Here is a 10,504-nt window from a genome sequence, read left to right as displayed (position 1 = left end):
ACAAAAAAAAAAAAAGAAAATGTGGCAATGGCCAACAGGGATTCATATGGGCAAAATGGGGTTCAGGGTGGGAGTTCAAAGCACATGTGACACTCAAGACTGTCCACTGCCCAGCTGGACCTGACTCCCACAAATAGCCCCCTAAATAGCTGTACTGTCTCTCTAGGCCAGTGTGGACAACAGGGAGCTTCCTGGAGGAAGTGAGGTCTGAGTAGACACTTGAAGACAAGTGTAACCTGGCAAGAGAAGGCATTTCATACAGAAATATCAGCACAAGGAGATACTTAGTGATTTGAAAGTCCCAGACACATCCTTGGGATGTGTCATTCCTTGACCACACATCCTTAGGGAGCACCCAGGTCACGTACATTGGGGCTTCTCAGAAGTAGGTCCCCTCAAAGAGTGATGTGTGAAGATGGCCACAGTTTTTCAGGACCTCCTGGAGGAGTTGTACAGGAGCATTCTTCTTTATCTGGCTTGAAACACCCTGGTAACCATTGTCTCCATCCGTGAAAAATGAAGGGTTCCTGGACTTCTCTGTTATTTGAGCTAATTCTCATTTTTGCTTTGGCTGAAATCTTTTCAAAAGGTCCCCTATTAAATCAACAAAAGCTTTCAGTTACTAAAATAATGGTTTTAAGTGACTGGCATTCTACTTGGTTACTAAAGACTTCCTTATATGGTCAGATCATTCATATATATATATATATATATATATATATATATATATGCTGAACTCTTATAAACAGAAATATTGTAATGTAGGGGCAAGTTAGCTTTCACAGAAAGCACTCAGTTGTGGCCTATTAAGGAATTTCTGGCACAAAGTTCATGCTAACAAAAACACTGTTAAAAAAAAAAGTGTCTCCCAGAAATATTCTTACCTGAGCCAAAAACATTGCCCAATTTCTTCTTTTATTCCAGAAACATTTATTGAACAAGTCCAGGCTAGGCTCCTGCTTAGTGCTAGGGAGAAACAGCAAAACAACACCCCTACATGAAGAAACTCATGGTCCTGAGGGAGACAGACACAAATAGATCCACTTGCAGAGAACTGTGAGCCAGGAGATGTGAGTGCCCAGGTAGTCCCTAGGCAGGCACACAGCAAGAAGAAGCAGAAGCAACCCTTCCAAGTCAGGGATGAACACATCTCCAGACATGCAGGTCCACAATCTATTACAAGGATGAATGAAGGTGAGGAGGATTCCCAGAGCCTCAAGGCATTTGCCCACTTCAGGGCAACAGACAGGAATCCTACACCCTTGCTGGTCCTACACTAGGCACTGTAGCATGCTCTTTGTTAGAAAGTTCTGAGGATGGAACTAAGGTCATGAGGGCTGGTGGGAGGCATCTTTATTCACTGAGTCATCTCTCCAGCCCTTAGTTCTTGCCTTGCTACATCAAGGAATTAAACGTTCCAAAACAAAGCTGGCGGGAACTCAGCATCATTGCAGCCAAGGAAGTTGAAGCTGGTGGTGGTCTGAAAGCTATCACAGTTTTTGTACCAACTGGAATCTTTCCAGAAAAATCTATGTCCAGTTAGTGTGGGAACTGGAGAAAAAGTTCATTGGGAAGCATGAAGTCTTGACTGCTCTGAGAAGATTTCTACCTATGCTAGCTTGAAAAAGCCATATAAAAGATAGGCAAACATGTCCCCAGAAGGCATACCCTGACTGCAGTACATGACCCCATCCTTGAGAATGTGATCTTCCCAAGTGAAATTGTGGGTAAGAGAATGTCAGCCAGCCCATAAAGGTTGGTTTAGACAGACTGCCATGGAACAATATTGCACAGAAGTTTGACACTATTTCTTATGTGTATAAGAATTCAGCAAGCAAGGACATTAATTTTGAATTCCCAGGGTACCAATTGTAAATAGAAGCAACTAAATAATGTATCATTAGCAGTTTAAAAGAAAAGACTACAAATAAAAAGTTTTTTTAGGTCCAAGAAAAATTTTTGTATAGTTAACCAGGTAAGTTTTCTTAAGATGGTTTTTATTTGCATTTGATTTAGAAAGTAGAGAGCATCTTGGCATTTTCTGTGATGTATGGTGAATGCTACTTGGTAATCTTTGAGGAAAAATAAAAATGTTATCCTTCATGTACCACCTCATATAACATGTATGTGTGCTAACTCATAAAAAAAAAAAACAACCCATAGCTCTGTTTTAAATAATACACTTCAAAAAGTTAAAGGGTATTTATGTATACTCTATTTATCATGGAACTTATTTTTTATTATATATCTGTAGGTAGACAGTGAACGTGGTTTAAGCAGTTTAAGCATTGTAGGACTACTTCAATACAGAAGACTTTGAAATCTTATTTGTAAGACACAAAGCTAATTTAATCAAAATTGTTATTCAGCAACGAAAGTTAGCTCCGGCTCTAAAGATATTGGCTCTTTATATTTTTACCTTCAGGTCTCACTTTTCCTAGAAATGACTAAAAGTCTGTGATGTAGTTCGTGTAAGCAGCCATTCAGAAATACCTGCAGCATGCTCAGAACTTCACACGGTTAATTGCCAAGTGCATGAGAGTAAGCATGGCTCTGTTCTGGCCCTACTGATAGTTACTAAGTGAGAAGTACACAAACACAAACAGATGATCCACCACTTATGAGGGGGCTGTGTGCCAGTAGAATCATCACTGAGTCAAAGTTGCATCCAATACTCTTAACCTATTAGAAGCATATTTTAGCCTTGCCTAACTTAGTGTCCCCAGAACACTTAGTCTATCGTTGGACAAAATTATCCCACATGTGGTGGTTTGAATATGCTTGGCCCAGAGAGTGGCAGTATTAGGAAGTATGTATGGTCTTGGTGGAGGAAGTATGTCATTGTGGGCTGTGGTTCTGATGCTTTAATCAGGAATCTGCTTGTGAACACTGAAGGTCCTGTTCCCCAATTGGTTTTTGATCTATCAATAAAGATGCTAGCAGCCAATGAGCTGGGCAGAATAGGTGGGACTTCAGTTTCCCCTCAGGCAGGCTAGCAGATGCAAGGGAGAAGAGGACTCACCATGTTTCAGAAGGAGAAAGCGCCACCAGCTGTGTGAGATCTAGGGCAGAATGGCCATTGGCCACTTCCCTGACTGGGCCTGGGGTAGCAGGCAGGAAATTGGAAATGCAAGTAAAATGCAAGTAAATCAGAGAGCAGATTTGGAGGGCTGAGCTAGGACTAAAGGTAACTGAGCACCTGAGCTGAGGGCAGAGCTCAAGATGTTGAGCTGGGAGTGAATAGAAGGGCAGGCTAGTTAAGAGAAGCTTAGAAGAGCTCGGCCATTGAGCTAAAGCACCAAAGATAAGCTTGTGTGTGTGTGTGTTTCATCCAAGGTTCCGAAAGAACCGGGGCAGGGTTAGTAGCACAGTCAACTCAGAGCTTAAAACAGGGTAGTAGGAACTACACACTACAGTGATCGTGGGCTTTTAGACCTTCCTCCTAGAAGCCTGGAAGCCTGTCTTCTCCTAGTGGCCTTCAGATTGAAGAGGGAGAATTCTCAACTCCATGCCTGCCTGGATGCTGCTATCCTCCCACCTTGATGATAATGGACTGAACCTCTGAACCTGTAAGCCAGCCCCGATGAAATGTTGTCCTTTATGAGTTCCTCCATCATGGCATCTGTTCACAGCAATGGAAACCCTAAGGCACCACAGAAAGTCCATTTAATGATAAAGTTTTGAATATTTAATGTAATTTGTTAAATACTGAATTAAAAGTAAAAATAGAGCTAGGCAGTGGTGGGGCACGCCTTTAATCCCAGCACTTGGGAGGCAGAGGCAGGCGGATTTCTGAGTTTGAAGCCAGCCTGGTCCACAGAGTGAGTTCCACGACAGCCAGGGGCTATACAGAGAAACTCTGTCTTGAAAAACAAAAACAAAAAAAAAAGTAAAAATAGAATGGTATGAGTATGTTTTCATACTGTCTTGGAATTTAAGATCAGAACCACTGATCTTGAACCATTGGAAGGTAGGGACTACCCGCCATTAAACTATATTGTGAGGGCTAGACAGATGGCTCAGCAGTAAAGAGTGAATATTGCTGTTTTCAGAGAACCTAAACTGGTTCCCATCACCTATGTCAGATGTTACAGCCACCTGTAACTCTAGTTCAAGGAATCCAACACCATTTTCTGCTTCCATAGGTACCTGCACACACCTGCCCATACCCACATACATAACTAAAAATAGAATACTTTTAAAAATATACACTATTTACATAATTAAAACCTGTACTGTTTATATATTATTACATTCTTTTTTTAGGGCTGACCATTTGGTAGTATTTGTTTGTTTGTTTGTGTGTCTGTGTGTGTGTGTTTGTATGTGTTAAACAACAATTGATGAAAAAGTGGTCATGAATTGAAAAGAAAGCAAGGAGGAAATATGGGAGGATTTGTAGGGAGGAAAGAGAAGGGCAAAAAGATGTAATTGTAATCTTAAAATTAAAAGAAATCATTAATGTCTATATTATGGTACATGGCAACAGAGAGGCAAGCACCAGTACTAATACCATGGAAACAAAACTATGTATAAAAACCATGGTTTCTAGATCCTTCACATTCTAGAAAAATGTAGAAGCCCGTGTCATTATAACACTGAAGGGTGTTTTCAGACTATCAACACAAAGATCTAGAGCCAAATGTACAAATGTGAAGAGGGGTATTTGGAAACCCTTCCAGGAAGTGGGATTAGCACACTCTTGAAAGATGTCTCTATTACTCCTGGCATGCAAGGCCGCTGGAGTCAGATGGCAAAATCAGTCATTAAAGCAACAGACTCAGACCAGCTGGAAGAGTGGCTGGATTCCTTCTCTCTGGAATGGCCTGGGAGGGGCACCCTAGCAGGCATGCCCTCTACTTACCTCCTGCCCTCTCAGGCTGGTACAGTAAACACCTTCTGGGCTTGACTGGCCCATCTCTGTCCCTACACCTGTGTCCTTTCCATGTCTGCAGAGAGAAATGACCTTGGAATTATACCATGCACAGGGGAGAAGGTGGGAACAAAGGACACCTGAAAATCCCCAGTGAGTTAGGGCATCGATTCTTATCTCACTAAGCCAAAGGGAAAGTCATTTCATATACCAAGCTTCCACTTAGGAGGCAGTGATAATTCTTCACAATTAGCCCCTTCTTCCTGCCAAATCTCCATGAAATAAAAGAATCGGCATCAGTGTAGGTTCAAGTCCCTTGGAAATTGTCTCTTCCCATTCTTTCCAGTCACTGTAATTAGTTCCCTACGTAACGTTATTTGAGGGTTACTGACCTTCTCTAATGAATAATTTGATGGACTGTAAAAATGTTGTTAGAGGATGGTAATATCCAGTGATGGAAATCTAAGGGCCCGGACAAGTTGCCTGACTTATCCCAGGTTACCTGAAGTGGCGACATAAGATCTTGACCATAGTCAGTGTCTGGATTCCTTGCTTGTCACAGATAGCCTCTTACCTATGCCATAGCTCTCGCCCCAGTCACTCATACAAAGAATGAAAGCAGCTTACATGCGTGCAGATTTTCTATATGTTAGCGAACTTCCAGGTACATATTTCTCTTGACAAAGCAAGTGGCCTATTGTGCTTAAGTTTCTCTGCTGGGCTCTATTGATCTACACCTACCTTCCCCTCAGGATGCCTCACACACTGCAGAAGGTCTGCCTGGAATCCGCCCAGAGCCTGTCCTCCTGAGAGACAGGGAGAAGATACCACCCAAAGAGCTCATGGAGGCGCAGTCAAGTCCTGGTGCTTCGCATCTGTTCCCTGCCCCTGGCAGGGACTATCACTGGAATTCGGCAAGAAGGCTGAGGGTAATTACTTGCTCTGGGGCTGACAGCTGTTAAGAACTTGTGAGGGAGTGTCAGTTTTCCACAGGCAACTGCATTTCTGAGAAAAGGGCCTGAACGTGAAGGGGGAAAAAAAAATAACTAGCACTTATTTCTCTTTCATGAGAACAAGCTGTTAAACCTGAAGTGGCAAGAGAGTTCATAAACCCCTTGATCCTCCACTCTTGGTACATTGCACCCACCCTTGACTAAGAAGTAGGTCTGCACTATAAAATAAACAGTTGGTAGAGCTTCCCCTACCTCCCCTCCCCCAAAACACACACTGAGAACGTAGTGAGTTGCCCTGAAGATTCTTCTTTCTCAGGGAGGAAGGAGCGAAGACAGATCTGAAGGATGAGGCCAAGCCACTGTGTGGCACGTGCTCTGATACCCGTCCATCACTTGTGTCAGGCCATGCTAGCAGACGCATGCTCAGTGGCTGGTACTTTGATCGGGATGGAAGAGGTATCTGAATGAGCCCTGCATATAAAGAACATATAAGCCGGGCAGTGGTGGGGCACACCTTTAATCCCAGCACTTGGGAGGCAGAGGCAGGTGGATTTCTGAGTTTGAGGCCAGCCTGGTCTACAGGGTGAGTTCCAGGACAGCCAGGGCTATACAGAGAAACCCTGTTTCGAAATAAGAACAACATATAATCTGGAATAAGAACTAACTAACCCCTTGGCAACAATTAAAAACCGAAACAAGACAGCGCCCTACCCACCATTCAGAGATGGCAGAGTGTTGGGAGCAAAGAGGTCACTGAAACTGGAGCATTGTCTCCCGACTCTTCTCCACCCCGGCCTTCCCATTCAGGCTGCCTCTTTCCTATGTGAATTGTTCCTGAGAATGCATTGTGGCCTCCTAAGTGCCTGTGATGGACTGCTAGACTGAATGAGCTTAAGTGAGAAGGTGTCAGTCTCAGTGGCACATTAGACTCACCCGAAGACCTCTAAAAGTGACCCAAGTGTAAGCCTGACCTTAGACTGACCCAAAGTCCCCACCACTATCAGATTCTAATGGGCTACTGGGTTGAGAACCACTGGCATAATCAATGAAGGGTCATTTGCTTTCTCTAAAGAAAAAGCGCTAAACAGGCCAGGTAGAGCTGCACTTAGACACCAGGAGCAGCAGGACCGTAACTACAGTCAACGCCTTCTGTTCCACTTCTCCCATGGTCTGTTGCATTTTAGAACAGTCCCCCAAGAGCAGAATCATTATGGTGGCTCTGACCTACTGAATAGAGAGGATAGACCTGTTCTGTCTGGATTCTTGTTTAAAACTCTGTATCCTCCATTGGGATGGAGGTAGACAGAAAAGGGATCTGATAGCTCCCTAGGGGCATGTCCCTACTCCATTCTCAGATGTTATCTTTGGTCCAGCTTGTTTCATGATAAGTTTCTTTCCCCGGGGGAGATGACAGTAAAACCTAGTTATTCAAAGTATTGTTCATAGACCAGCAGCTTGGGCACCACCTCTGAGCTTCTTAAAAATGGGAATTCTAATATGTACAAATTATATTCATATATAAAAACATATATATATATAAATATACACACACATATATATTTTGTTATTGTTTCTTCTGTTTAGTGAAAGTATAGGTATTTCTTCTACCCTCAAAAAGAATGACCTGAAAGTAGAAGAGAGATTACCAGGAAATAGGAAAGGGAGGCTGGAGAGGGATGGGGAGGAAAAAGGTTGGGAGGAGGAAGGACATGATTCACGTGTGACACCTGTGTATGTATGGAATAACAGTGAGTGATGTACAGCATGTGTGTGTGTGTGTGTGTGTGTGTGTGTGTACAAGTCCCACTCATGTACATAACTAATATGTGTTAGTAATTATAATTTTCAAAAGAAGAAAGTATAGCTATCCCTCCCTCTTGGGTCAAGCTCTCTCTCTCTCCTCCATAGCTTCTGGAAGCACTACTACTGCCATCAGGTCTGAGGAGCCTGGTTGCCAAGAAACCTGGTCACTCTTTACTCCTCCTCGAGAGCTAGCTCCAGTCAGGTTCAAGGACAGTCTGAGGTTTTGCTGCTGTAGCTGATGCGCAAGAGGTTTTTCTTTGGGCCAAGTAGGGTCCTGCAGCTGGTGCTTATCAGCCACACCCTGCCACACACAGATGTGTCCACCCTGACCTTCCTGGCTGAGGGTGTGTGGGAACTCTGAGCTTCCCATGGGAATGGAGGGCAGTGTGGGGAAGTAAGTTGGTGTAGGAGGGATGGCATGCTGCCAGCTGTCCCCGTGCAGACCTGGCATCCGGTTGGGACACTCTGCTCATCTATGCCCTAGGTCCTCCTGTGAAAAGACAGCTCACTGAGTTCTGCTCTCACCCTTGCCTTTCCCCAGCTGCTTCCTTTTACATTCCAAGGAGGAAGCATGTCAATAAGCATCAGTTGAAGAAATAAATCGATGAATAAGTAAACAAATGGCGTTTCGTTCATGCACAGAAGGAAGGGCTGACATTGGCTTTTCCTTTGCATGGGTAGATGCATAGCTTCACGTGTGGGAAATGACATGGACTTTCAGCCACATTCATCATTTTTGGTTTAGATGGTTCCTGCTCCACCATCCTTCATAAACAAGAGCTCCTCCATATATCTGCACTCTCAAATTCCTCTTTCTAATTCTCCCACATACGGTCTTCAGGAGGAGCCTGTGCTTTGGTCTGCAGGACTGCTTGCCAGCAATGTCTATAAAACAGGAACATGACTTCTCCTAATTATTCAAGTACTTTCATCTTAAGAAGAAATGCATTTCTATTGTCTGAATGTGAGCTAAAAAAAAAAAAAAAAAAAAAAAAAAGCATTGCTTCATTTGATAGGAAAGCCAACAGAATCCCTGGGAAAGGGATAGCTCTGCCTGAGGCCACACAATTAGTAAGAGGTAGTCATCTGCCTAGACCCTAAGCTGCTTAAGTTTGAACTAGTTCTTTGTCCTTTCTGATCACAGGGTAGGGGTTGAAAGCTCAGTTATCAACCATCACATAGGGTCTCGGTGCTGTCACTTTCCTGGGACTAGAAGGGAACCTACTAAAGGTATCCTACATGCTTGGTTTCATGGCTTCTCCCCTAATGGTTCTGGTAAAAGATCTTTGATGTGATTCCAGAAGTCAGTTCAACGCTGACCCAAAGTTACAGAGCCGTTTTTCCCAAAGTCCACTCTTTCTGTCTCCCTTCACTAGTTCAAGCAATCATGAAGAAGTTTTTGCTCAAACTTTCCTAAGTAACTTCCCCTTTGGCTGATACCAAGCATGTGCAGCTTCAGGCCAAGGAATACTAAGTTTATGAGCCACTAAAAATAGACAGTTACAACAGAAACTCCCTCCTACGCCTGCCATGTTCCTCCCTGGCTACACACAAAGACACACACTCTCCAATGAAGAAGGTTGGAAAAAGGAGTAGATGTTCCAAGCTATGGTATCACCAGATGGGAAATCAATCTAAGAAACTACAATGCCATTTCAGGAATGGGTCTGACCCAAGTATTACCGCTGGAAACTACAACGCCCATCGGTGCATTTTCTAGGCCTGGATTCTACTTCCCACATCCAAAGGACCAAAGCAACAGTACTGCCAGGACTGACAGCCAGATTGACAAGCCCAACACAGCTCTTTGCTCGATTGCAGACACTCATCTCTTTGGGGAATGGAAACTAGGTTTAATGCATAGTGTCTATTCAGGATCATTCCAGAACAAGCTGCAGCAGGTCAGGCCAGTTGGGGAGACCACTCCTTGTTTTCTTGTCCAAGGTCTGTACCTGACCATTTTGAAGGGTCTGTTCACTTTATAGATCTGGAAAATAACCAAGTTAAGTGCTATTCTCATGTTTCAATGTTCTAGGTTTCCTGCCAAGCATGTACCAAGAATCCCTAAACCACATGCCACTGATGTAAAGACTTTAACTTCTAGATGTAGGTCACTTGGGTGTCCACTAAGCCTTTATAGCACTCTAAATAGCACTAGGATGGAATCATTGACCAAAGCAAGAATGGAGAACCAAAGTGTTTATGAGTTAACATAGTTGTTAGCCCTGAAGCAAATGGCTTTCATGCAGATATGCCAGTGAAACACCCGAAGTTACCAAGTATCAAGAAACTATGAAGGCCTTAGAAAGCCAATAGATATCTTTTCCATCTATTGTATCCAGAGGGTAAGTGGAATCCTGAAGAAATGTTTTCAAGCTGTGCCAAACATCATCTATCTTTCTCTGGCTCCCTTCCTTCCTTCTTTCCTTCCTTCCTTCCTTTTTCTTTTTTGGTTTTAGTTTTAGTTTGTTTTTTCTTGAGACAGGGTTTCTCTGTGTAGACCTTAGTTGTCCCAGAACTTACTACGTAGACCAGGCTGCCTTCGAACTTACAGAGGTCCACTTGCCTGTGCTTCCCAGTGCTGGGATTAAAGGTGTGCACCATCAAACTCTGTTCCATGCATTTCTTATACTTAGGCTCTGTTTTGTATATGCTGCACTGAGAATTGTAAGGTAGCACTGCTCTTGTTTTTAAGACTCCCAGGGGAGAGCCAGAACTTCCTTTATTGGTCATTATAGCAATTAGCAACTCTGTTTACATTTATTTATGTGGGGAGGGGACACAGCACTTCCATGGAAATCAGAGGACAGTTTCTTTCTTTTTTTTTATTAGATATTTTCTTTATTTACATGTAAATTTCTCCATTCCTAGTTGC

The 10,504-nt window shown here is 43.3% G+C and overlaps 1 protein-coding gene across 1 annotated transcript in view; it reads right to left on the bottom strand.

Moving 5' to 3' along the window:
- LOC116092015 (60S acidic ribosomal protein P1-like) overlaps nt 1–4,922 on the bottom strand; it is a 9,269-nt gene extending 4,347 nt beyond the window's left edge. The window contains exon 1 of the mRNA XM_031373390.1: nt 4,865–4,922. The gene's annotated coding sequence lies outside the window, so the exon portion shown is untranslated. The remainder of the gene's footprint in view (nt 1–4,864) is intronic.
- Nucleotides 4,923–10,504: the final 5,582 nt, after the last annotated feature.

This window comes from Mastomys coucha, unplaced genomic scaffold (genome assembly GCF_008632895.1).
Source record: "Mastomys coucha isolate ucsf_1 unplaced genomic scaffold, UCSF_Mcou_1 pScaffold15, whole genome shotgun sequence".
NCBI lineage: Eukaryota > Metazoa > Chordata > Mammalia > Rodentia > Muridae > Mastomys > Mastomys coucha.
Note: the sequence above shows the minus strand (reverse complement) of the source record. Positions and strands in the feature narration are given on the sequence as shown.